The sequence below is a fragment of the Phalacrocorax aristotelis genome, chromosome 3, assembly GCF_949628215.1.
Source record: "Phalacrocorax aristotelis chromosome 3, bGulAri2.1, whole genome shotgun sequence".
NCBI classification, from domain to species: domain Eukaryota; kingdom Metazoa; phylum Chordata; class Aves; order Suliformes; family Phalacrocoracidae; genus Phalacrocorax; species Phalacrocorax aristotelis.
In genome coordinates, this window is record NC_134278.1 from 44,976,191 (window position 1) to 45,002,380 (window position 26,190).

At 37.1% G+C, this 26,190-nt stretch overlaps 1 long non-coding RNA gene across 1 annotated transcript; it reads left to right on the forward strand.

The window, feature by feature from the left end:
* Positions 1–16,833: 16,833 nt before the first annotated feature.
* On the forward strand, positions 16,834–24,344 carry LOC142055745 (uncharacterized). The gene is made up of 3 exons (XR_012660028.1): positions 16,834–17,018; positions 18,503–18,621; positions 23,121–24,344. It is a non-coding gene; the product is annotated as an uncharacterized LOC142055745 (long non-coding RNA).
* The last annotated feature ends 1,846 nt before the right edge of the window (positions 24,345–26,190 follow it).

Consider the following 26,190-nt stretch of genomic DNA (forward strand, 5'->3'; position numbering starts at 1 on the left):
TCTCTTCTTCTGATGGTCCAACCAAACCACAACCCCTTTCCTTTTCAAATTTCTGTTGTTACCTGATGGGAGGATCTGGTAAAGAGGAATATATTTTCTACTTACAATATGAAGCCATTTTCAGTGCTCATGTCTTAAAGTATATTTATTTTCTGAGGGAGACCTCATCTGATTACTTAGTTGTGAAAATCTACAGCCTTATTTTAGATTTTTTTCAATATTTTAAGAAAATCACCTTCCTTTTTTTTCTCTGCCCCAAGCATCACTCTTTTCTCTCCACCTTTAAAAACACTAAAAAATGACGAGCAGTGGACAAAAGAATGAGAACAGAGGAGGTGAAGAAAAAGCATTAAGACTGAAAAAGAGTAAAGCCGGGAAGAAAAATAAAAGATCAACAATTTTTTCAAGAAATCTTCTGATTTTGAATAAGGGATGTATTTCAGTTTAGAATTATGTTCACTTCTATAAAATAATTCTCGAAGTTAACTGTTGTGTGCTAAAGTGGACAAAGGCTTTAATTTGCACATATTTATAAACTGAAACAAATTTGGTTGTTCTGCAGTTTGGCATGCAAGTTCATATCAGAGTAATTTTTTTAATCAGTTGCTTTGAATAATTATTTAGGTTTTTTATCTTAGAATGACATGTATCCGTTGTTGTTTATAATTTTATAATCTACTTTAAGTATGCATTTATATCTCTGAAATAACCGGATTAGTTGTCTGGATCTGTAGGAGTTACTAATGAGGGATATTCTAAGCAGATGGAAAAATTAAGCTCTACTATGTCCAGACAAGAAAAATTTTATTATTTTATCAAAATGGTTAATGAAAAAATATATAAACTATTCATGTGGTTAAAGAACAGAGTGAAAGAAGGATTCAGGTTAAATGCAGTCCTGTTTTGATGACATCAAACTTTAAAGGTGTCAGAATAACTACTGTATGTTGAAGGAGACGTGTATATCAATTTCTTGAGTGTGTCACCGCTATCCAGGTGCATTAAACATAGCTGATATGTTTAAAAATATGTAATTGATCATTACACGATTCTACCTTAATATTTCATTTGCAACATTTGGAGTCGGTATGCATAATGTCAGATGGTTTGCACTCTGTTGGTTTATGGCAGTTATCTCAGTCCAGCTTAAAGTCGTTAGGTAGGAGGGGGAATGTGTCCAAGTGGTAAACCCTCCCACCTGTCTTAGACTTAATTTTTCAGGGAGACTGAATTGCCCTTTGGGTAGGTTTAATACTTCCTGTAGCAGAAAAAGGAACCTAGAGGACTATGGCAAGATTCAGCTCCCATTCACAGACATTTACAATTAAGGTTCCTAAATCCTGCTCCAGTTAGGTTTCTAACAATTCTGTTGACATATGTGCTAGGTGTTAGGCTCTCATTAAGGCACGTTGGTGTATAGTCACTAGGGACTAGAGAGCCCTTCAGCTCACCATAATGCAGATATCGTACTTGGTAATTAATTCTTTCTGAACATGACCGTTTCAATGAGGGGCCTGATTCAGCTGCCTTCTTACAGGGTCTAGCAGTATCTGAGATGCTGTGGAATGGCACCCTCTGGAAGCGGGTCTCCTGCAGGTCTTGTGTAATCTTGTGGACCTGTCAGATACATCTTAGATACCTCAGGACATGTCAAATGGCATTAGACACCAATGTGTGGTCAAGTGAACCAAGCCCCATAGTTCAGGGGCTATTCAGTGTTTCTGTAGACGCTCATGAGTAAATATGTAATTGTAGGTGTCTTGAGCTCTCACTGAGTCAAGCCTTTAGAAAGCTAAGATCAGGGGAGAGAAATCCCACTATAATGGCAAATAGAATGGAAATAAATATAATATATTATAATATAGACTGTTCTTCAGCTCAGATGCTACCAACCAGGTAGCTGTGAAAAGAGACGTGATCTCAGAAACACCGAAGGACCATTCCCACCCTGCCCAGGAGTTTTTGAGGACAGTCACTGATAAATAATACAACATATTCATTTTCTGCCTGTGCCAGAAGTTGCAGACTCTCTTGTATGTGGGTAGATGCCCAAGGATCCAGGAGGAGCAGAAGCGTGGAGAGAGGCAGACTGACTGGAAAAGAAGAGCGTGGTCAATAGGACCTCACCTTGTAGTCACTGTACAATGAATCTCAAGCTTGGGAAAAGTGTGTCAAGAATTACAGCATGAAAAGGCATCTTGTAGTGGTAGTAAGAGTGCCCCATTCAAATGTCATCTAGCTATTTATTTTTAATCTTTCATTTCCCATGTTCAGTGTGGTGGATTAACAGTTAGATAATTTTCCATCCCCTGCCACACCTTCAAGGAGTAAATACCCTGTATTTATTCTGTACTTACATATTTACATATTTACAAGGAGTAAATATGCTGGCTTAAAAGAGCCTCTATTAAACATCTGCTTTCCTGTTGAAATTTCCTTCACAAAAACTTTAATGTCCATTTATGTTAATGATACAACTTGTCAAAACTCCCCTCTTCCTGCATGCTCTGTTCCACCCTCCTTATTTTTCCCCTTTCCTTTCTCACAGTAATAACAAAGGTGTTCTGAGGTTGTAGGTTTTTTCCTTATAATTAAAAAGAAAGGAAATGGCAAAATAGCACCTTCAGTACAGGATTTATCTTCATGATAGAGGAACAATTCTTAAATTAAAAATAGCACCCACTAGTGTATGCTGCTTAATGCATTGCTTCACAAATCTAAACGCTAAATATATATATATATATATATTTATATCTTTGCCCAGGTTCTGTTAATTCTTGCTGACTACCATGGGGGTATTCTGGACTAAACTAGGCAAAAATTTCAATACTTCTTTGTCATTATGGCCTCCAGGTTATCTACTTTAATATGGGAATTATAGTATTTACAGAGAGTCACAATTTAGATATGTATATAAATACGTATCCTGAAGTATTGAAAATTTTATCTCATAGAAATATAATCTAATTTACTTCTAGTTTCAAGGTCTTGGAAGAAGGCCAGAAAAATAGGGACTCTGTTCAGTTTGTTGGTAGAACGCAAGTCAGTTTGCAAAACCAACAGTACTTTGTGATGGTTTGAAGAGTGATCACTGTAGGTAGGTATGCAAGTACTTTCTATTATAAGTGTTTATCTTATCCTTATTATCATAGGATATGGTAATAGGCACTAGTAGGATATTACCACATCCTTATTAGTGTTCACCTTTGGGGTAATGCCCTCCTTGGTCCTAAGCAATCATAGCTTGGCATTTTTGGTTTTTTTCCAATATGTCATCTATCTGGAAGAGTGAAAAAGAGCTGTTAGTTTCAACTTAATATTTTGTAACAGAACCGAGTGGAAAGAAATACTCAATGAAGAAGGTAGGAGAATGTGATTTCATTTTGGAGGAACTGCTCTACAAGCAGGGCTATACTTATTTTTCAACAAATCAAATATCCTACATGTACTGTTAAGGCACAGTACAACACACTCTTTACTGTTCCTGCTGACACCTGATGAAGTCCTCCATGGCTGGATTACCGGAAGGGTTTGTGTCGTAAACTCCTGTTGCCGTACGTTTACAACTCTGTGAAGCCCTCAGTCTTTGGGCTGAAATTGTAACTATTCATGGATGCTCTTTGCAACCAAGGAATTTATTTGGGAAGCTTCAGTGAAATCCCTTCAGAGTTTTTGAATTATGGGAGTGTGCAAAACATACTCTTTTTCCTTTGTGTTTAATAGGCAGTGAAAACAAACCAAAACGAACAGAAAATAGGCTGCTTTTTTTTTTTTCTTTTTTTGTTTTTTTTTTTTTTTGAGAAAACAACAGCAAAAGCAAGTGTTTGACTTGGATGAGTATTTTCCTTGTCCAGGACTGTTCATTCTGTTCTCAGAATACAAAAACATTTTAAAACCAAAGCAGTAAATGGTTTATAAAAGATCACTCTTTTTAGTCCAAGGTCTTCTCAAATTAGTACTGAAAAATGGTATTTTTAAAAATGTGTTACCATGTTTTAAAACCTTAGGACGTTAGGCAGGTTAGTTTTTAAAACACATTAAGAGGTTGAGGTGAATCCTAAAGGGAAATCTATTAAGTTATTAGTAGAGCTTATTGAGCTTAGACACTTTTTTCCGACATTATTTACCTTTTTCTCTTCCTGGCCTGAGGCTTCTAGAAAGGCTGAAGGCAGCTGATTTCAGATAGCTGCTGTGTGCATAAAGGGAAGTTTCAAGTACCTGATTAAACTACTTAAAGCAGAACAATGATCTTCAACACTGAAGAATCTGAAAGGTTAGCTGTAGATTAAGACTTCTAGATTTTTGTCACGTCATGAACATTTGAGATTTTGACTCAAAAATAATAGGAAGCATCTGCCGACTACACAAAATAGTTGTAATGGCACGAATTATTTTTCTCTTTTGTTTGGACAACCTTGTCTTACAGAATACTGCCAAAAAACAGCTTCAGGAAGGATAGGAACACATTTCTCTCCCGTATAGTTTATTTCAATAAGTGAGCATCAAAGTTAAATGTTATACTAAGCTAAAATAGTTTTTTCCTTAAATAAATTATATACATTACACACACTTAAATGTCATTTAAGACTGTAGTTAAAATTATAAAGAACTTAGGCACTGGAAAATATTTCCTTATTGGTAAGGTCTTTTCTTTTTCTGACTGCATCTACATTTAGTACTGAACATGTAGATCGTTTCCCTCTAGAAGCCATGACTACTGTTTCTCTAACATTTCCAAAACAAGTTTGCTTTCAAACTACACACAAAGCAAATATAGGAAAGGAAGGTCAAATCTGGTAGAAAATAATTAAGGTGCATGTTAAATAGGCAATTTTGTGCCCAACATTTGTGACTTGGTCCTCAAACTTTGTCACAAATTTGTCCAGTTACAGGCACTTCAGGTTTCATTATTTAAAAGATTCTGGAGAGGTTTAGTGACCTTTCCTATTCTCAAGAAAAGCGAATGCGTACTTTAAAATGCTTCCTCTGCTATCTGGTGTCAGTCTCCACCACAAGGGGCTAAATTAATTTTATAAGCCAGAGAACATTACGATGGATACATGTAAGCACTTCTGCTGTCTGACAGTGAGGCTGGCATAGTTCAAGGTAGAAATCTACTCATGCTTTTCTTGTGTGAGGCTTTATAGAATTCATAGTCTCTACTAAATTTACACTAAGTCACACATCCACTAAGTTTTAAGGCTAAGCTATAGCCCATGGGGAACAGAACAGATTTCTTATCATAGATCCCATAAACTCCAATAGTACTAAAAAACATTCAAGGGCACCTGCGCTGGTTTACACCACATTAATATTTCATAGATATGTTCTATCTTTAGAAACAGGCCTAGCTATCAACTTCTCAGGTGGAAAATCTAAAATTTCCTAATTTTAGAATATTGTAATTTAAAAGATAAAGAACATAAAGAAGTATTAGTGACTTATAAAATTACATCCTTGGAGATATTTGGATCTTGACTGTACAAAATCCTACATTATCTGATCTACGTTGGTTCTCTGTTGATTTGGGAGGTTGCACCAGACGACTTCTAGAAGTTGCTTCCAACTTAAAACTATTTTAGCCTGCTACACATTGGAGAAGCTACTTACAGTTGGTAAAATCTAAAATAATGGCAGCAGACCTTACATATTTGTGATGAAAGTGGATTATGCTGTCCGGGGCTTTTCCATCCACCAGTGCATCACCTGCATCTTGTGTATGAAACAAAACATCATCTGTGTGGTTTTAAAGCCTGAGGGAAACATTATGGTCACCTAGTCTGATCGATCCCCTGCACCCACTTGTTTCTGGTGTACTGGTCATCCCCAGCGTTATCAAGGTGTATCCAAATTTGTGTTGATGTCTTTATAACACCTAGTTAGAAGTGAATATGATACTTTTGCCACTGAACTCCAAGACATCTAACCTGAAATACTACTGTATGCCTCATATATGTCTTACACAGTCCTACATCTATGTCAATAAGGAAAATAAAACTTCATTTTCTATAGATAGTAGCTCGCCTGTGACCACTCACTAGCCTTAGGGGCTACAGGAAGGGTCTCTGGTATAGCCCATATGACTGGAAAAGTGGTTGCTGCTATGCAAAACTGAGGGACTTCACAAGTTGTGCGATGACAGGAGTCTGTTTTACATAGAAGGAAAGTTTGCTGGAGGCAGCAGAGGAACTGCTGGGTCAACACAAGACCTCTCTTGCTCAGAGGACCTCAAATCAACGTTTTCATGTGTATTTGAGATATAATTTTTAAATTTTAGACTTAATTTTATTATCCTATTCTATCAATATTTTTTTAGAATTCAATGTACTTTATGTTTCCCTTAAGAATAGATACACTTATGTGCAACTCAGGTAAATTAAAAATAGATACACTTATTTACAAACTTAAACTCAGCTGAATTAAGTTTTGGTTGAGAATATTTTGCATCTTTGATGTGGCATAAACGTTGCCTTCTGGTTTTAATCTGCAGAATTTAAAAGTATTTAGAAATACCATTTATACCTTGCAAATCAGCTTGCAGTCAGAGGCTGTATGGAAGTTCACTGCGTTTTGGAAAAAATTCATAGGTAATCAGAAAGCAAGCCTGAAGGACAGGGTTAAAAGAAACAAATACTCATCTCTAATGTTTTTGGCAATTCCTGATGTTAGAAAAACCTACCATGGGAGAAATAACAGCTAGGCTGAATTGACACGTGAATTGGAATGGCTAGATTGCTGTTATGTTTTGGGTGGGCCCTTCATGCTTCTAAAGTTATAATGTTTTTATTTAAAGACTAAATTGGATTTCTAGGCATGTATGGTATACATCAATTTAAAATTATTGGAGTTCTTCATATTGTTAAGAGTGCTTCAGTTTGAAAGAGTGAGGCTTTCCTGCAAATGCCAAGTAAATTGCTCTGCAAGTCCAGAATCTTTGATCACCTCTGAATTGAAATGCTTGCGAAAGATGCTGTAGTGTTCTAATAATTTTACAGCTCTCTCTGATTCGTATTCCTAGAACCCCAATCATTTCTAAATTGAAGAGCTCTCATTATTTTCAAGTTTTATGTGCAGTATAAAATGATTTAAGATTATTCTGCAGCTTTTCACTTTTTATTTTGCAAAAAATAAAGCTTTTTTTTTTTCTTTTTTAAAGACCAGCTCTTTCCTCTGCAAGCTGGGAGACATTATGAGCTAATTCAAACATTTCACGTTTAAAATGGAAATTGAACCAAATTCTCTCCAAATAGCAATGATGATGGCTGGGGGAAAAAGAAGGAAAAAAAAAAAAAATCACTGCCTCAAAAGCCGAGAAAATACAAAGTAAGAGGCTGTCAGTGATCCTTGCTGGGAAAAGTGTGAAGAACAAGAAACATATTGTGACTGTTCAGATGCGGTCAAGGTGAAGTGGGGAGACTGAATGAAAGTTACAACAATGTGACAAAAGAGAGACACAGATCCATTTAGTCTTGGAAGGAAGAAAGCAGGAGGCACAGAAGGCTAGTTCACGTGTTGCTTCTAAGCTGATTTTTGCTGTCATTTTATCATACAATTTCAGAGGGAAATGATGTATGCCCTTTTGTATCTCCTGACTTTGTCTTTTAAGGATAACAGTTAGTTTCTTTCTCACTAGTGACCTTCTTCTTTTTTAACACATGGCAGTAGTATATTGTTTATAACTCACATAGCTTACTGAAGAAAACTCTCATCACTATTGCATGGTAGCAGTAGAGTCTTCTCTTGTGTTTCTTTCCAAACACAGGCACTGGATAGTCTTTGTTCCCAGTGGCTCATGGTTTAAGAATAAACAAGGGCAAAAAAGAAGCATTCTGGGGGAGGAAGCTCACCAGCCAGCCGGGGATCCCTACGGTTGCACCTCACATTGCCACAAATTGCACACAGAAATCACCCTACTTACGCTTCTCACCTGGAAACCCTGCCTGCAGAGCGAGAATGGGGTCCAGATAAGGCCTCCCCAAAAGAAAGGGGAGAAAATTAGCCTAAAAACTCTTATCATCTACATGGAGTTGAGTTACATTGACATACAAAAAGAGAAAGGGATTGGGGAACCCACCTGCCATCGTGCAGATACTTCAGCAGCAAGGCAGAAATTGGTGTGGAGGCAGGGTGAAGAAATAGCACACCAGCGCAGAGGAGATTTACATGTTTCACCAGTGTGTTACTAAGGAGGTAGCCTGGAAATATGTGGAAAAATATGAAGATTTCCGAAATAGATGTTGAAACAGAAAACAGGACATGGTCCATCGTAACTTCATCACTTTCAATCATTTGAGAGAAGCAAAATGTAACCTTTGTGTGTAATACCTTCCATTGAAAAAGTAGGTCTACATTCTTTGTTATTTTACTTGTTAAAAGCTGTCAAGCACCTCAGGAGATCCTCTGATGAATACAGCTGCTGTGGTTTTGGGCACTGGCTTACAACTCTCTGCCCCTGATGCTATTGTAATGGGACTTGTGAACCTTTTCTGCTACACCCGTTAACTACATAGCATACGTTTATGTCTATATAGTGAAGAATTTATGCTATCTCAGAATGTGAGTTCATATTAGTGCAGTGGCTTTACAGCTGGAGGGAAGGAGGGTGGATTCCCTTCAGACCACTGCTTTCGGAGATGTAGCTTCCAGCAGAGGGGTACGGCTGATTTCATAGCATTTTGAAGCCACTATCATAAGTTCAAATGTAGCTTCCAAAGTGGAAATTGAGTGTGGAAAAGCTTCTGTTATTTAGAACATTAATTTCTCCAATATTTCCAGTGAATTATTCATCTTAAATATATTTATAAACAAAACTTACAAAGCTAAAAATGTAATCTCAAAATCTGTTAAGAATAATCAGGCTCAAAAACCCTTCTGGGACTTTTTGTGGCAGGTACCTGCACCTATGGGGAGAATGATTTGCTTCTTTGCTGCTGTACTAGGAAACATTTAGTGAGACTGGTATTTCCCTTGTTCCTCTCTACTTAAGGCTCCTCATTTTTTATTTTTGTGCAGTTTTCTTTCTTTATCCCTACTCCTCATATATCTAGCTTTATTATCCCCTTTTCCTTAGCTTTCCCCCGAGCTCACGTTCTTTCTCACTTTCCTATTCCCAGCCTTTCTGCTATTCTTTTTCTTTTTAATCCTTTCCATCTCTCCTGCAGAAACTCCCTAGTGCAAGTCCTTCATAAGCTTTCTTACCCTTCTTGTGGTTTCTCACTTCTGGCTGAAATCTGGACCTTTGACTGAAATTCCTGGAGGTGCTTCTGACAAGAAAAGTTGCCAAGGTGTATTTGCCTCTGGTTTAAACATAGGGTGATTGCATTTCAGCTTTCTGATTACTTGAGATTTTGAGAGATTTTTGTGGACAATCTCTCTGATTGTGTACTAAGCAATGCTTAAACTACAGGGTATCTAAATAGTATTCATGTCATTTTCAAATTTGCATAATCAGTGGTCTCAGTCAGCAATTAGTATTTCACTAGTGTCCAAACAAACATAATTTTCCAAATTATACAAAACAATCAGAAATTATATTTTCTTGGGTGCAGTGGTCTGATGGAGGTTATCAAATAGAGCGAATAAAGGTGGTGGTTTTTTGTTAGTTTGAGGATTAGTACTCCTAGCAAGTCTTAATTTACATAGGTATAAAAAATAAGTAAGTTAAGTGGGTTTTCTAAGGGTATATCTTAATGTTATACAGCTTGGTGCTACATAACACCAAAAACTTGATTAATATTTTGCACTGATTTTTTTTTAAGGTAATCTTTATTGAAACTATTCCAGCAAGTCCTGAATTTTGTGATATAGTGTTCCAAAAGGTGGGTTAAAAAGTAAATTGGTCCATTAGGCGCATTGGTGCATTAGGACTAATGTAAATTGGTGCATTAGGTCCTTGAGCTGTTGCTCCTAAGAATTTGTGAAAGACAACTGAACTAGACCATGTTGCTTTAGACTGGTTCCTCCAGTCTGCAGTCCCTCAGCTTCAAAAGCACCAGAGACACAATATACTGTTAATCACTACTGTTGTGCGTTCTGTTCAACAGATTGAAATTTGCTGTTTTCAGATATTACACACCAGTACGAAACCCGTTATGTGTGTTATATTTCACTGTGAGAGGAACACTTAATCCTGGCTTGCTGTCTATAGTTGTTTCAGATACATTTATAAAGAAAGGTCTTCCTATGGGATCTATAAATCACACATTACCTTTTAGCTATGCCATATTTTAAAGTAATGTTAACATGCTAAAAGAAAGGTCTGTGTATTGTTCATAATACACATGACTTTCCTTGCTGTGTAATGTACAGACTAAACCATATACCACCCATACTGAAAGTGGTTATTAAATATGCTGGCTCAGTTTACTAGTAGCTTTAATACACTTCTGTAACGAGGGGCTACTTGTAACATCAAAGCATGGGGAGACATTAGCTCTTTCCCTCTATAGCCTCTGACCTGAAAACTTTGCTTTTTATCTCTGTATAAAAGGAAAATATTCTTTTCAAAGAAGCCTAGCTAGAGTGTGGATATTTTCTCCATTGTAGAATAAGAGCCTGTGAAAGTAATCTACAATTTTTCATCTTTGTTCAGAGTATTGTTTCTTTTTGGACATTATGCCTCTTTGAGACTGAAAACTTGCTTTCAAGTAATAGTGACTGGGAAGTGCTTTCTAAGTCCTGAGGTACTTCTGTTTTCTGTAACCCTGTCAGTCTGAAGAAAGGTGACTGAACATTTCTATTCTTAAAAGAAATAAAGCGAGATATATTGTGTAAGAGAAAGAAAATCAAGTTTAAGAATTCGTACTCAGAATAATGGGTTAGACTCAAAGACTGTTAACTGTACACAGGGTTTGTAAGGGAGCCAACATCTGGCAAATCAAAACTCTATTTTATCTTGCAGATGTTTCCACCTATCTTTAAAAAAAAAATCATATAGCAAGTGATCTTTCTCAAGCATATTTGGACTTTTAAATCTATGGATTGGATCATCTTCGCTTCTGATTTTGTATGCATCGGATTTTTTGTGTAATCAAGCTTGTCTTGTTTCAGTACAACATTTTAGGATTCTTGACATTTTGGCTCTTAGATTCTTACCTTGAGCTATCTCAGGGAAGACTTGGTCTTCAGAAACAGTTAAGTACACACTGTCGGAAAATTTGGCTGATGTATGACTTGCACAATTACTTTTGAGTATCTGATCCCTTGTTCCCAGGCAATCACAGGGAACAGAGCACTGACTTTCCTTAGAATCCTACAGAGAAACAGAAGAAGGGTCTCAGTTCTTTTTCTTTAGTTATTTATACTAAGCCTATTGTAAAGGTGGGTTTGGGGGTTTTTTTGGGCCATTGTTATGGCTAATGTGGTGTCTTATTTTTCTGCATTCCACAATTCATGGCTTCTGAGATGGCATTAAGCAGGATTCAGTCTATGACATTTAACTCACAGCAGTGTTAAGTCAATGATAATTCACTGATTTCTTGGATGCTCTACGTGGGCCTTCTTATAGGTGTGAATAGTTCTGGTGAGGTGGATGTTTTAAAATTTAGCCTAGACTTAACTGTTTTTCTACACACTCTATAAAAATTGCTTAGCCGCAGGAAAGGTGGCACAGTCTGATTCTGATGTAATGGCATAATTAAAAAGAAAATAAAGCTACTCAATTTACTCTGTAAGATTTCATAGGAATAAATAAGATTCAGTCTTTCTTCTGCTGGAAACTAGCTGGATCACTTGTTTTGTTTTTTAATAGAGGTACAGAATTTCATTATATTTACAGAAGTACAGACTAGATTATATTTTCAAGCATAAATGTAAATATAATTATTTTAAAAACATTACAGAACAGCATTAGTATAAACTTTATAAAGTTTCCCATTGCATTTTTTTAATGCACTTCTTTTCTTCTTTGGCTTTTGAACTAAGCAGAGAAAACCTTTTCCTGCAGAGTTAATTTTCTTAATAGGATGCACATATATGTCCTTAAGTTATACACATTTTATCCCTGTGGTAGACATAGTAGCAAGTACGTTCCCAATATACTTTCCAGCAATCTTGTAAGCAGAAAGTAAGATGGAGAAGGAGAGAACAGGGTTTGTGGTTTGATTTTTTTTCCAGATTGTCATAATTAAAAATTTAGAAAATTCAAAACATTTTTCAAAATGTAAATGTAAGTAAATTATATATTGCACTTGTCTAGATAGTTAAAATAATCTGAAACCTTCTGCCAAAAATGCATATTTTAGCTTGCATCCAGCTAATATGCCAGCTTATGGTTACTTACGTTTTACTCCTGTTTGCTACAGGTGAAATGGGTGAATATCAGACAGCTCATTATAGAGACAAGCATGCTGCATTCCCAAAGTAGGATGACAGAACAAGTCATGGTACGTATTGTAATTTCAGTGCTACAATACATCTTCAAGCTGTCTGAGGTAAAATGCTTACTAAGCTCTGCATTGGGGCTGTCAGAGTGCTTCATGGGGTGGTAATTAAATTGAGGCAGTTCTACCGTTCATTTTGTGGAACTAAGCCAGAATTATCTGTATCCTAAAAATATTCTACCGTAGGTTGCTGGTTGTAGCAAGAGCACAGGTTTTTGCATATAAATTCTCTTTCGTGGAAAACATCCTATTCCTTACTGTTTTTTCTCTCCTCCATAGGTTGTGGGAGAAGAGAGCTGTTTTGTCACTGGACTAGTTTAAGTCTGATGGAATCTGGTCATCAAAGACGGTGTCTTGTTTAAGACTGGGGATGCTTGGCCTGGATTCCAGTTGTGACTAACGGGGATAAAGGATTGATGGTCATTGTGGCCAAAGGTGGCATTAAAGTTTCCTGCCTGACTTACAGCATTCTCAGCCTTGATATAATTTAGAATAGCCAGGGGCCCACTCGGCTGTCATTGGCCATTGCCTCAAAAATAAAGCTCGGTGCAGGAGGGACTGCAATGTGATAAATGAAGAGGAAGCTGCTTCTGGTTGATTCTGGTGACCAGCCGCACTATTGAAAGGCACAGGTGCTGACATGCTGGGTCAGGCCAAGGCTTCCGGCAGCTCAGCAGTCTGTCACTGGCAGCGCTCTGATATTCTGCGCTGAAAATCAGTGCTAGACCAGAGTGACCCTGGCTCTGAAATAGTGCTCTGGGCAGAGAGTCCTAGCACTTCCAGGGTCTCCTCATCTGGAAATACTATCGCTCATGTTCTTCCTGAGAGAGGGTGATGAGAACTGCAGATAGCATTAGTGATATAGGCACACAATGGACTTATAGAGCAGCATGATTATGTTCTTGTTTTCTTCTCTGCCTATTTCCTAGTGAATCTGACCTTTCTGAAATTTGTAAGTTACCTAAAAACTTGTAGTGAGATAGGCAGCTCAATTGTTGCTAGTTCAATGTCAAAAGTATACGCAACTCATCTAACTGCAAATTTGATTCCAAAGATATTTTTTAAGATTGGGAAGGCTGAGGCTGATGTGTAAAGGAGGCTCTTGTAGGATAAGTTTCCTATAATGCACAAATGAGTTTATTTTGTAATTCAGTGTCCCTTAGAAAATTGTTTGTTTTGAGTTCAGTTGATTTAGTCAGAGAGTGAGAACGAAACGGGGGAAAATAGCATACACATGCAAAACAGCTTTTGAGTATACAATGTGGAGGAACTGTTAATGGGTTATGTGGAAACAGATGAAATCTCCTCCAAAAGCTATATTTAAAATTGTCCTTTTTTGATTAAATGGTGGCGAATGTGAATGCATGATGAAAAATGCTAAAAACCACTGTTGTAGGATTCAGAACTTAAGAAAAGTTGGAAGAAATAGTTTCTTGAAATAATGTGCTAAAATGTTTGTCCCTTTCCAAACTGAAGAAAAAAAAAAAAGGAAGTACTTAAATTAGTGTCCAATAAGTAGATGCATTAACTAGAAAACTGTTACGCAGGAAAGAAGTTGCAAAAGGTGACTACTCTGTGGGCTCTCAACTCATCAGGGTCTACCCATAGTCAGGAAAGAGAGAGATGGATTCCTATGGGGTAATTCATAATAAGAATCTCAACTGACTTGGCTCTCACCTTGAAGCATAATTTGTCATCAAAGTATATTGTGACAGGAGACAGTGCAACTGTTTCGTTAACAACATTTCTTAGACCATTCTCTGATTATGAAAAGGCTTTTTATTGTTGAAATCTGTGGTTTGTCTTTTTTTTTAATATATGTATGAATCTGGCTCAGATATCTTGTACATCACCAATTTTACTTTTGGAAGATATCATTTTCCTTATTAATTCATAATTTTCCTCTGATTATTGAATTTTGAAGCACATTATCTCCCTGCATATTTGTCATTTTTTTTGCCTCTGGTAAACCACGCTATGTACATGTTCGCATCCTTTGATTTTACTGCCATTTTTCCTGGTTCCCTAGTTATGTTTGCTTTCTGTTTGATCTATTATACTTAATGAACAGCGGTTTTCATTTAGGCTAATCTTTATGCTTGTTTGATTTTTAAATAGTATATTATAATGATATTAGTGATGTTACACTGAAGTCCCTAGTCCTGCAAAGGCTGATGCGTGTTACTCACTTTGCACAATGTGAACAGTCCCACTGGAGTTCAAGAGTTACACACATGGGCATAGGGCTTTGTGCACTAATTGCTTTTAGTGGGCTCATTTTTGGTGTCACAAAGCCCTATTTTAAGGACTGTTGCTCAGATCTGAAAATGAACTTTTAGCTGCCAACACTTGTAAAAATATATCCTCAGCTGGGAACCTGGAGAACAGAATTTTAATTTGGAGTAAATTAAGCATATATCTTGAGGGATACATCTTGACCAGCAGTATTTCATGGCTATTTGTCAATCTTTTATATTCTTAAAGCATAGAAACAGCTTTATTTTTGTACTAGTGTTTTCATGGTTGTAGTTCATAGCACAATGCATGAAGCAGTAAAAGGAATACATATGATTTTTTTCGCCACATTCTTCTACTTGGAGGAAAGCAGCTAGAATTCAGGCAGTGATTACCTTTCATCCATGTTGTGCATGAAATTTTAGTCTGTAGACTCATTGCATCTATGTCAGCTGGAAGATTAAAGGCTTCTTAACTACATAGTGACACAGCAGACTGAGCAACCTGTGAAGGAGCTGGTCTGGTCTGTTGTATAATAACTGATCTATGGATCACTGGAAGGAAGAATTTGGACTTCTGTGTCCAATCCAGACCAACAGAAGTCTACCTCATTGTATCCGTCTGTTTTAGTAGAACACCATATACCACCGGAGTCCACAATGTAGCCGACACAATTCCTGCAGTGCTGGAAATGTGTTATTCATTGAGGTGTTAGATGCATACACCCCAGTAAAGTTAATGTTTAACCATCTTTGCTTTTGGCAGCATGCTACAGTTTATTAATTAATTTGGTTGGTGTTTGCACATTTTTTTCTACCACTGTGGGTACAATCAATGGATTTCAGGTATTCTACAGTCAAGAAGGCACATATTCATAATGTGCTCTGAAGTTATATCGAGATTATCCTTCAAGCTTTGTTATTAGCACAGAAAGGAAAATAGTCTAATGCATTTATAAATAGAGAGCTTATAAGCAGTGAACTGTATTCTCTTCCACTGAAGGAATCCTAAACATAACCAAGCAAAAGTAAATTGACCTCAGATAACAATTTCAGTTTCTCAACTTGGGGCAGTCAAAACTTTCTTCAGCTGTAACAGACTGCCATCTTGGCTTTCGATCACCTAGCGTTCAGGATTACAGTCTTCAATTACCCTTTATCACTGTTGCCTTCTGTTACTTGTTCCTTCTGGCAAACCTATCATTTGCATCTGATTTAAAATAATTAATTTCAGTTTCTAACCAGTCTGTGAGTTCCACTAGTTGTTTTTTTCTTTACTTGGAAATAAAACTAGGTCAATTCCATTTCAGTTCAGGTACCACCTATGTACATTAAATGGTGCATGCAATACTGCTGTAACCTAGAAGATGTTTGACCATCTGGAGACCTCAACATGACCTAGGATTGGACAAAGGAAGGTTCCCAGCAGGCTCACTTTCTCAGTTAGAATAAAAGAGTACTAAATCAGAAGTTTAGTTAATAATATTTGATATTTAGGTTTGATGCTTTTTCCTCTATTTCTTAAAGATGTCTTCTGAAGGATCCTGAATTGAGGGAGGGGAGAAGAAACAAAATTATAGTCCATGTCCTTTATTTGTGCTTAGATTGTTGGAAATAAGAAAGGATGGGCAGTTTCAGTAGGTACCATTTTTCTGATAATTTTATCCTTCCACATTAATTTTCAAATTATTGATGACTTTGGATAACATTTCAAAGAACTGGCTTTGCATGAATATCATCAATGAAAGTAATGGTGATAGGAGCTCAGTGGTTAAACAGGATAAGAAAAATGCTTTGAGGAGTACTATGGGATATACTATGATGGGTGTCATGGTAGAAGATCCTTTATTTATATCACTGGACTTCATAAGAATGGAAGTCTATACTTTTGTAGAGGTAGCAAGGCATACTGGCAACAGTACGCTTGAGTTTTAATACCCTCTCTGAAACACTGCCAGTGTTAAGTTCTGTGGCTCATTTAGCTTCCCTGTGCCCATTATGTCATTTGCCCAATAAAGGCAAACAAGAAAGATGATGAAAAACATTGTAAGCACCGTTGCACTTCAAAATTTCTTTAAATTAAATCAGAGGTTGTTTGGTCCTGGTAGATACTTTTCAGACAGAACTCAATTAGACTGATAGCGTTACTCTTCTCCAAAATGGAATCATATTGGACCAGTTTGATGTCTTCTTATAATTACACACTGTATGGTTCTTTGACTCTTATCTCTCCCTCAGGCTGTGAATTTGAAACCATCAGGAAGATGTCACATTGGTATGATTATTCTTCAGTGATAAGAACAGTAATTGTTGTAGGGAGACTTCTTAATCTTGGGTCACTCAAATCCCTTTTAAAGACAGCAGGTGCTCTCCAGAACAAGCGTTAACAAGAAGAGATTATGAGGTAACCTGTTGTTCTTTATATCTCAGCATCTCATGACAACGCTTACCATCAGCCAGTGTGTTCAGAAGCCAGTCAGTACAGGGAAAAAATCAAATGTGACTCAAGAAGGAACTAACGTTTTCAGTACTAAAGAGTGGATTCTTTTTAAAGGCTGAATACTGAGAACAGTTACAGAGAAATTTATATTTATATAAGATAATTATATAAGTCAATTCTAAAAGCAAGAAAAAAAATCAGCAAAGGCTAAAAGAAAGGAGCTGCGGATATTCATGGTGTAATGCAATCAGAAAGAAATTCTGCTTCCCCAGAAACCAAAATCCGAAACTGCATCTTGCCAGATATTTGTTGTGTTGCAACTTTCTTTTTCATTCTACCCTTCATCTTCTTCCCAGCTGTGGCAAATATGGTGAAAGTGAGTTAGTCATTCATATTATCAGACTCTAGCACTGCTAACAGTATGACTCCATACATATTTGCTTGTGCTGTGGGCTGCTTAGCATTTACAGGGTGAATTCTTGGAGCTGAATGTGTTCAGGGTCTAACAGAGCTCTCCCAAGTAAAATCACAGTGGAGCAAAACTGTCTGTTATTTTCAGCTCTCAACACTTTATGAATTTCTGGATCCAAATACCAACTAAATTTTGTTAAAAAAAGATTTAGTTATCCAATCCTGTCTATTTCCATCCAGATCATAATGCAAAATTATTTGAGTAAAGCACATCTGTTGCAATCTTTGTGAGGTCGAGAATTAAGCGTAGCATAAATCACTGCGTTCAAATGATAAAGCCCACTTTCAGAAGCAATTCAAGAAAAGATTTTTAAAAGGTATTTAGATGCAGAGGTGTACCTAGCACTTTCTAAGAGCACACTAATCTCAGTGAGTGTTAGGGACTTAACCCTTCTTCTTCTTGAAAAATATCAGTTAGGCATCTATCTCTGCCTCTAAGTTCTTAAACACTTTTTAAAAAATCTGGCCTTTGATAACCCAAATCCTCTTGACTTTCAGTAAAGCTTTTCATCCTGAATTCTAGATCCTCATAGGTTTTGAAGGTCTAACACTCTTAAATTAAAGTATGAGTTAAATGCCCAGGTACTTTTGAAAAACTCAATCTTGGTGCTCAAGTCGCTTCTAGAAATGAGTGTTAGACTACTAATTCCCTCAGGTACTTGTGAAATATTTTCCTGTCACCTCTGAGAGACTGTTCTAGAGGAATTTACTTTGTTAACCGCTTGCTTTGTCCTGAAGTTTGTATGACAAGTTTGTGTAATATTTATTATAGAGCATTTTTTTTCCCCAAAAGAGTGACAGAATTCTTTCTTAAAAATGAAAAATTATAAATGTAACAAAAGTATATATTTATGCTTTCAGCAGGCAAATGTGTTTTTTAATGGAATTTAAATAAATGGCATTTTTATGATGAAAAAAGCAACAGTAAAAGCAGTGATTATATTTTTCATAGTTCATTTGCCTCCCTTGCCCTGCAGATCTTGTACGGAAGGAAAATGAGATCCCTGGTGAAGCCTACAATGTCATTGACTCTGAAGAAGGACTCAGAGACCCATTGGTGTTTAATGACCCTTATTGGCCTCCACAAAAGAAACTGGTATGATCTTCTAAAAGAAACATATGGTTCTTTAGAAATATTAAGAAACACTGTTTTCTTCATGGGTAAACATTATAGTCATGCATTTCTAAACACTGCCTGGTTTTAGATGACTGCTCTTAAAATGGCAGTCCAAATTTGATGAGCAATTGCATTCATTTTTCATTAGTACTTGACCAACAGCAGTGGTATTTAGCCAATACTGCAATCACACAGTTTTAATGCTCTTATTATTCTGCAGTATCATATCAAACTACAGAAAACACAACAGATAAGAGAGCTAAACAATACAATGGAGAGCAGCTAGACTGTTTTAGAGGGCATGGGCACATTATATAATGCAATTACATGGTGATATCCCAAAGTTATAAGTAAGTGTTGGAATATTTTTATATTTCTATATTAATTTCTTCTTTATAGTAAAATATATACTGTGAGAATATTTATTGCAGTTGGAGATGAGGCAGTGGCAACTGGAGGAGATTAAAGTAGCAAAGTGAAGAGAGGGAAGGGGAGGGGAGGGGAAGGGAAGGGGAGGGGAGGGGAGGGAAAGGGAGGGGAGGGGAGGGGAAGGGAGGAGAGGGATGGGAGAAGAGAAGAGAAGAGAAGAGAAGATGAAAAGAAAGGCAAGAAGGGGTGAAGGAGAGATAAAGGGAAATCCCAACATTTAATAGCAAAACAAAAAAAAAAAAGAAAAAAGTAATTTTGCAGTGAAGAAGTGCAGTGAAGTGAAGAAGTAGTGGATATTCAGCTAGGACAATGTAGGAAACTAATAGGAAAAATATATAATGCAATCATATTACAGAACGAACTATATCGAACCAGAACTTATTGCATGAGTAGACTTTGGTTGCAGGCAGTGATAAAGTGCTGAATATATCTAAAATGCTCAGTACATAGCCCAGTGTAGACAATATCTGATGGTCGGTGTTGTACTTTGTGCTTCTCTCTCTAATGTGTGTCCCCAGAAAAAGAACATCTATATAGCAGACATTCCACTGACATCTTTCATTGGTTCTAGAGATGCTGTACCTGTGCTAAAAGAGAAGTGCAGAGCCTTAGTTTCAGTTTCTGTAAAGGGTGTGCTGATTTTCTAAACCTGAACCACCCAGAGGAGGAAACACATTGAGCTATTGGATTTTTTTTCTTAATCAGACTTTTTAGTGACTATTCTATCTTTTCACAAGCATTTGTAAAAACAATATGATTGGTTCTGCTAGCTCATAATTTTTTCCTACTTTAGTATACTTCTCAATGCTCCTTACAAGGGATGGAGTCTGGCCATTTTTGGAAAAGTTTTGTGAGAAGTAACAATTTATGTAAACCAAGATTCCTCTTGAAAATCAGTTCAACAGCTTGAAGTAATGTACTTGTCATATGGGAATATTAATACGAAAGAAAAATGACATGCCTAATAAGAAATTAAACTGACTGCCTGTGTAGAGATATCAAAAAGCATGGTGTTGAATACTCCGAAATGTTTGTTGCAAGATCCTACCACTCTACAGTCATCAGAGAGGCAAATGTTGAAAATTTTTTTTTCTAATAACATCCCAATGATTTAGAAAAACTGTCATATTTATAGACTGCTACATTCCACATACCACATGTCATAGCCTTTATGTTGCTGGGTAGAATCCTCTAACAGAAGTGCATGGTCCAGCTCAGATTTTGCAATACTGTAGCAGGGAGGGAGGAATGGAAAAGGTGCATCTGCCTCTCTCACTGTGACTGCAGGAGGGAGAAAAAAGTCTAGTGGAGAATGTCAGAAAGTCTAACTTCCCTATGATGGGGCTGATGAAATGCAAGGCAGCAACAGTGCCCTGTAAAGGAGCCAAGTCATTTATTCTTCCTGGCAAGGCAAGAGAAAAGCAAGAGAAATTGTGATTCTCTGAGTCCAAATAAGACCTTTTTACCCTATTCTGCTAATGTAAAGGGCTTTAGGATGGATTTGCATTCACTTTTGAGCCCCTTTACTCTACTAGAGAGTTTAAAAATGTCATTCCCAGTCAGAATTCATTCTCTGCTCTGCTCCTCTGGTAGTACAATTGCCTTCTCTTGAACCATCAAAGAGCTGTGCTTCAACAGTCCGTCAGGTTCAGGAACCAATCTTGAGTGTTGCTTGTCCAAAGTATTCAGGAGGAATCAATTGCCCACCTTGCCTCTTTTCTGAATTGTTATCCTTTAAATGTTAGTGTTGACAACCATAACAAAACATGCTATTTTGAGAGGATCATGCCCGCTTTAAGTGTGCTGCCTGGTGAAGGCCAGGGGAAGTGTAGAAGCATTTATGAGACACTACTGCAATTTCCCTTTAAAAAATCTGTTATTGGCTTATTTTACTCTTTCTGTAGCATTAGTTATGAGGTGACTAAACAAATATGAAAAAACAGTATGTAAACCAAAATCAATCAAAGGTTATCCAAAGAATGTAAATATATTTGATACTGCAATCTAGTTTGGAAGAAACTCAAATTTGAATTAGAGATCTATTTTTCATTGTGTGTGCCCTGCACAGACATAAATAATGCCAGTAAAATGGCTGCCATAATGATTTTGGTAGCTTGGCAGACTTACCCCACTGGTTCATTTCTCTCTCAGTTGACTTTGTCCCTTACATTCCAAAGATGGGAAAATGTATTAATGTGTAGTTTACCACACAGGTCAGGGGATCTTTGTTGTTTGACCTTGAAAACAAATGTTCTGTCCTCTCTGCATGGATAATTCGTAAGATTTGGTGGCTCATCTCCGCATATTTGGCAATCATAAACGTTGCTTCCTCAAATGCGTCACTGTCTTCTGCACCAGTTAGGTAGTGCACTGCTGCTGGAAGCTGGTTACACATTTATGGGGCTAGACTTGTGTCACACAGTGATTTTTGGTCCTTTAGCATGAAGGCGCATATGCTGCTAACATGATGAAAATCTCCGATTTTCATGAGTAGCAGGACATACTGCTTGTACGTTCTTTAGGCACAATCAAATTATATTGGTTGAAGAAAAATGATTGGTGTAATTTAGAAAAAAAGAAAAGGCAATGGACAAGCAACAATCATCCTTAAAGAATTTCCCACTAGTCAGTGAAATAATGTATATGCATACATGTGTTTGAGTACAAACATAGTAAGTACAGAAATAATCATAGCTGAGAGAAAATAAACCAAAGGCAAAGATAATAACACAGCCTTAAACTGCTCACTGTTAGAAGTGTGTGTTAGCTGAATTACTGCCCAGTGATATGTAGAATGCAACAGTACTTCAGTGTATATAGGATAGAAAGCAAGCAAAATGAGAGACTAGAAGAGACAAGATACAAGATCGGTTATCTAGGTAAGGCAACTAGAAGAAGTGACACCTCTGGTGAATATTGTACAATTTTTATTGGGTAAACTTTACACAGATTTCTGTTTCACTTTAGACCTTCATGAGCTGCAGAACTTATGCTAGCCACAGGGCTAACAGAACAAAAACAATGACCCTGCTTCAGAGAGCTTGCAGTTAAGAGTAAGATAATCGAACAGTTGAATACTATCAGGATACACCCCTCCACATCAGGAGGCAGTGAGACAGTATTGATCTGCTGGGTAAGCAGCAATCAAATCTCATCAGTAGCTTAGCCATTATTGAGTCTCTAGTCATCATAGTAAAATAAAGATTTGATATGGGACTATGTGTGGGCATACACTCAAAAAAACTAAACTAGTTGTTCAGCTCCACTTTACAGGCCTATCTTTTCTGTCTGGACAGAGAATATTTGTAAAGGTATATGGATGGGAACACTCATAATTCTCTCTCTGAGACTGAATGAGATATAAAGGCATTTTAAGGACAATTCATATTCCTGAAAACATCAAGTACCAGCATGGGTACTGCTACATGGTGAACCTCAACAACTGATCCAACTTAAAAATAAAATGATAAGAAAAAACCTAGGTTTTTAGCTGCATAAGGTCTCCAATCGGTTCATCGTGTCACTACAAACATGCTTGTGCCACCAAAGGAAACGAGGTAGGAGACTCAAAAATGAGAACTACCGCCTCTTAGGAGCAGCACTAACTTTTTCTAGCTCCAGGTGTGCCTAGAACTGCAGTAGTAGAAAAGCTGTCCCAGAAACAAGACAAATAGTGATAACAGTGTATTGTGCCCTATGAAGGATGGTGTTGATCTTGAACTTATTGAATATTTGTCATTTCCATGAAGTTTTTGGCACAGTCGCACCAATAGTTGATTAGATATTTTTAAGAGATCCTCAGGAATTTAATGCTTTTTGTTACATTGTGTCTGTGCCTATTAAAAGATATACTGAATGCTGGGCATAACTGTATTCATAAGAGAACAGTATTGGGACAGCTGCTAAGATTCAATTAATTTTATGGGGAGATAACATTTTTTTAGTTGACAGAAAAGTTAAGAAAGATGGGCTTGACTGGAAAAAAACTGAGTCCTGGCTTGTAGCTGTGTCCTTGTGCTGGTGGTTAAAAGTGGAATATTATTCTGCAGGGATTTGGGAAACATCCTGCCTCCCCCAGGCCCAGGAGCTGCTGAAGAGCAGCCTCACCAGCGTCCACGGGCAGCATGAACAAACCGGCTGTGCTCTTTGCAGTTGCTCCTCCTGCGGAAGAGGAACCTGTATCTGGGTTTTTTCTCTCTCTTTCTGGTCCCTGAGCTGAAGCCGCTTCAAACAGCAGTCTGTGTACGTACTCTGCAGTTTGGGAACTACTTTTAGAGTCCTATGTGCCTTGGAGTGAAATGTCCCTGTTATGCTCAGCCCCCAAAGGCGTGCCCATTGAGAGCCAAAGAGATGCCACCTGTGGGCCCTCCTGCCTTTCACTGACGAATCAAGGTCAAACCCCTCTTGCGACAGTCCGTGGGGCAAGCATGCCATCATCGCTGGTGCAGTGTCAGGGTGCAGATACCAGCGCCTGACAAATATATCCCAAACACGGCTAGATGACAGGGTCTGCAGAGGTCTTCTGATCTGAATGTGAGAGTACATTTTATTTCATCCGTATATGCTTGGAGAATAACACATACAAAGTCTTCTTGAACAGCATGTCCAAGTTAGGTTTGTCCACGGTTCCCCACCATGGTCTTTCCAAAGTACGAATCAAAACCAAATGCATAGTACTTTTGGCAAACAATTTCTCCCACTCTTCCCTTTCTCTTTCCCCTCCCCTCCCAGCTGACACACAGCGACTATAGGGGGCAATGCAGCCTCATCATACAGCCTGTGTACATCAGCTACATATCACATTAATAGGTGGAAACTTCAAAGTCTTAGTTTTTACTTCTTGCTTTTGAATAATTTGTATCAAGATAAAATATATTGTTACTTGGGCTCCATAAAATGGAAGGTTTGAACTTCAAAGAAGCTTTTACTAGTTTGACTTTTTTTGTTTGTAAATGAAAGTTAATAAATAGTGATTTTATTTCATACTACTAATTCAAATTAAAATCTGAAATAAAACAAGACACAAGGAACGAACTAAAATAATTTTGAAATTCAGTTGACATTGATCACTAAGCAGAACTGCTCCCAGTCTGTATGTATCTCATATTCATGTAATTCAATCTATATGCCTGTCAATATTTCTGATGCAGTTTAATTTCTTCAGATCAGTTTCTTTCTGACATAATGCAGGCTTCCAGAAGTTACTCCAATTTAGAGTGCTTAAATGATACTCTTACATATTCCAAGATTTTGTGAAAAAATATTTATACATTAAAAATCATTGTCATAACAATAAAAATATTCATATATTAAATTGTTTGGTTGTATTTTTCTTACATTGATTGAAGTGCACTTCACAGGAAGCAAGCAAAGAATGAGAACAATGATAATTTCCAACTTTTCTTGTTCAAAAGTGTATTTTTGTGTGCCTGAGTTTTCCTTCCTCAACCTTGCTGTTTTTTGTAAAGGAATAGTTGGAAGATGCAGAGCTGAACTTCTGTTAACATCATTAGAAAAGCTGTTGTTACAGACTATTTTCTATTATTTTAATTTTGTTTCATACAATTTTTGACAGTTAGTGTTTACCAGAGTTTCCCTGAAGCAAAAATGATTTAATGTTCAACACATGCATTAAAATGTGTTCTATTTTAATATGTTAAAGCTGATAGAAATATAATTTAAGCAGAAATCTGTGCTTAACAGTGCAGCACATAGAACCTCCAAACACAGATGAAACTGGAACTTCTATTTGAAGGGAAAACAAAGCCAGCAGTAATCTACCTTAATATAGTTAGAGCCGTGTGATATTTTTGTAATGAAATTCAAACCCAGGTAAAGCTAACTTAGTGTGAGTTTTTGTTGTAGAAACAAGGCATAGTTTGAAACCTAGGCTTTCATGCTTGGTGGCTTTACGTGGCTCATAATCAAATCCAGAATTTTCAGCTAAAGTTCCATTTCAATTTTCTCATCCCTTCAAATTCAGACCTGACTGTTAAGGAAAGTAAGTCCTGAATTCCGGAGAAAAGTCCACCGACTTCACTGAATGCTGAAACTTCGGAGTTTCTAATCCTCTAATGTGAGCACTTCAGGTTTACTCAATAGCTTACTGACCTTTACTTAGCCATGTACTCATTTCAGTGGGAATTTTCAATGCTTTTTCACTAAAAATCGTGTTCAACAGTATTTCCTGATTGTTAAGACCTGTGTACCTAAAGCATAGGCTGAGAATGTCTTCTACACGCCCAGAATACAAAGCTATACCTTTTCACATAAGCACAACCTCTTCCTTTCTGTCGTTTGTCAGAGTCATGTGAAAGCCAGTTTTAATAACTCCTGGTATTAGATATTGCTGGTGAGTCTGACCAGTTATTTATGTACGGTAGTGTTAGGATTTGATCCTTCCTTTCCACTCCTTGTCCAAGAACAGTGCGTAAAGTGAGGGTAGAAAATAATCCATTGAGGTTGATGGGTCATGTCTATCCACAAAAATAAAAACCAAAAAGCCCCAAAAGCTGCACAATGAATTTTATAACTTTGAAGAAGGAAGGGAATGGTTGATCATCTGAGGGCTTGTAGAGGCAAAATAGTTAAAAAGAACAAAAATATCAAACTAAAACCATGGTTATCTACTGACCATGACAAAAGATTTCAATAGAGTTAAAAAGACTTCCACCTTCTTCTTTCTTGTAGATGGCAGCTGAAGTAGTTACTGTGCTAAAAACATAAAAGGCAGAGCAGCACTAGCAAAAATTGTCATCTTTCACAAGGGAAGTGCCTAGTGATTTGATAAACTTTTGTAAATAATTTAAGTAGGTAGCATTCACCAAGAAGATGTGATATAGACCAGTGATGGCTAGAAAATTTCTGATATGGTGTCTGTTTTTAAAACAGGACCAAAAAGAGATCCTGGGAATTAAGACCAGTAAACCTCACCTTGCTTCTGGGGAAACTGACTGAGAGTCTAATTAAGGATAGAATAGTTCAGCACATGGCTACACATAAGTATAACCTAATAGGGTCAAACGTGCACAACGTTGGTAAAGGGAAAGCACGCTTCTCTAACCAGCTGAAGTGCTTTGAAAAAGTTAATAAAATAGTAGATAAAGGTGACCTGGTGAA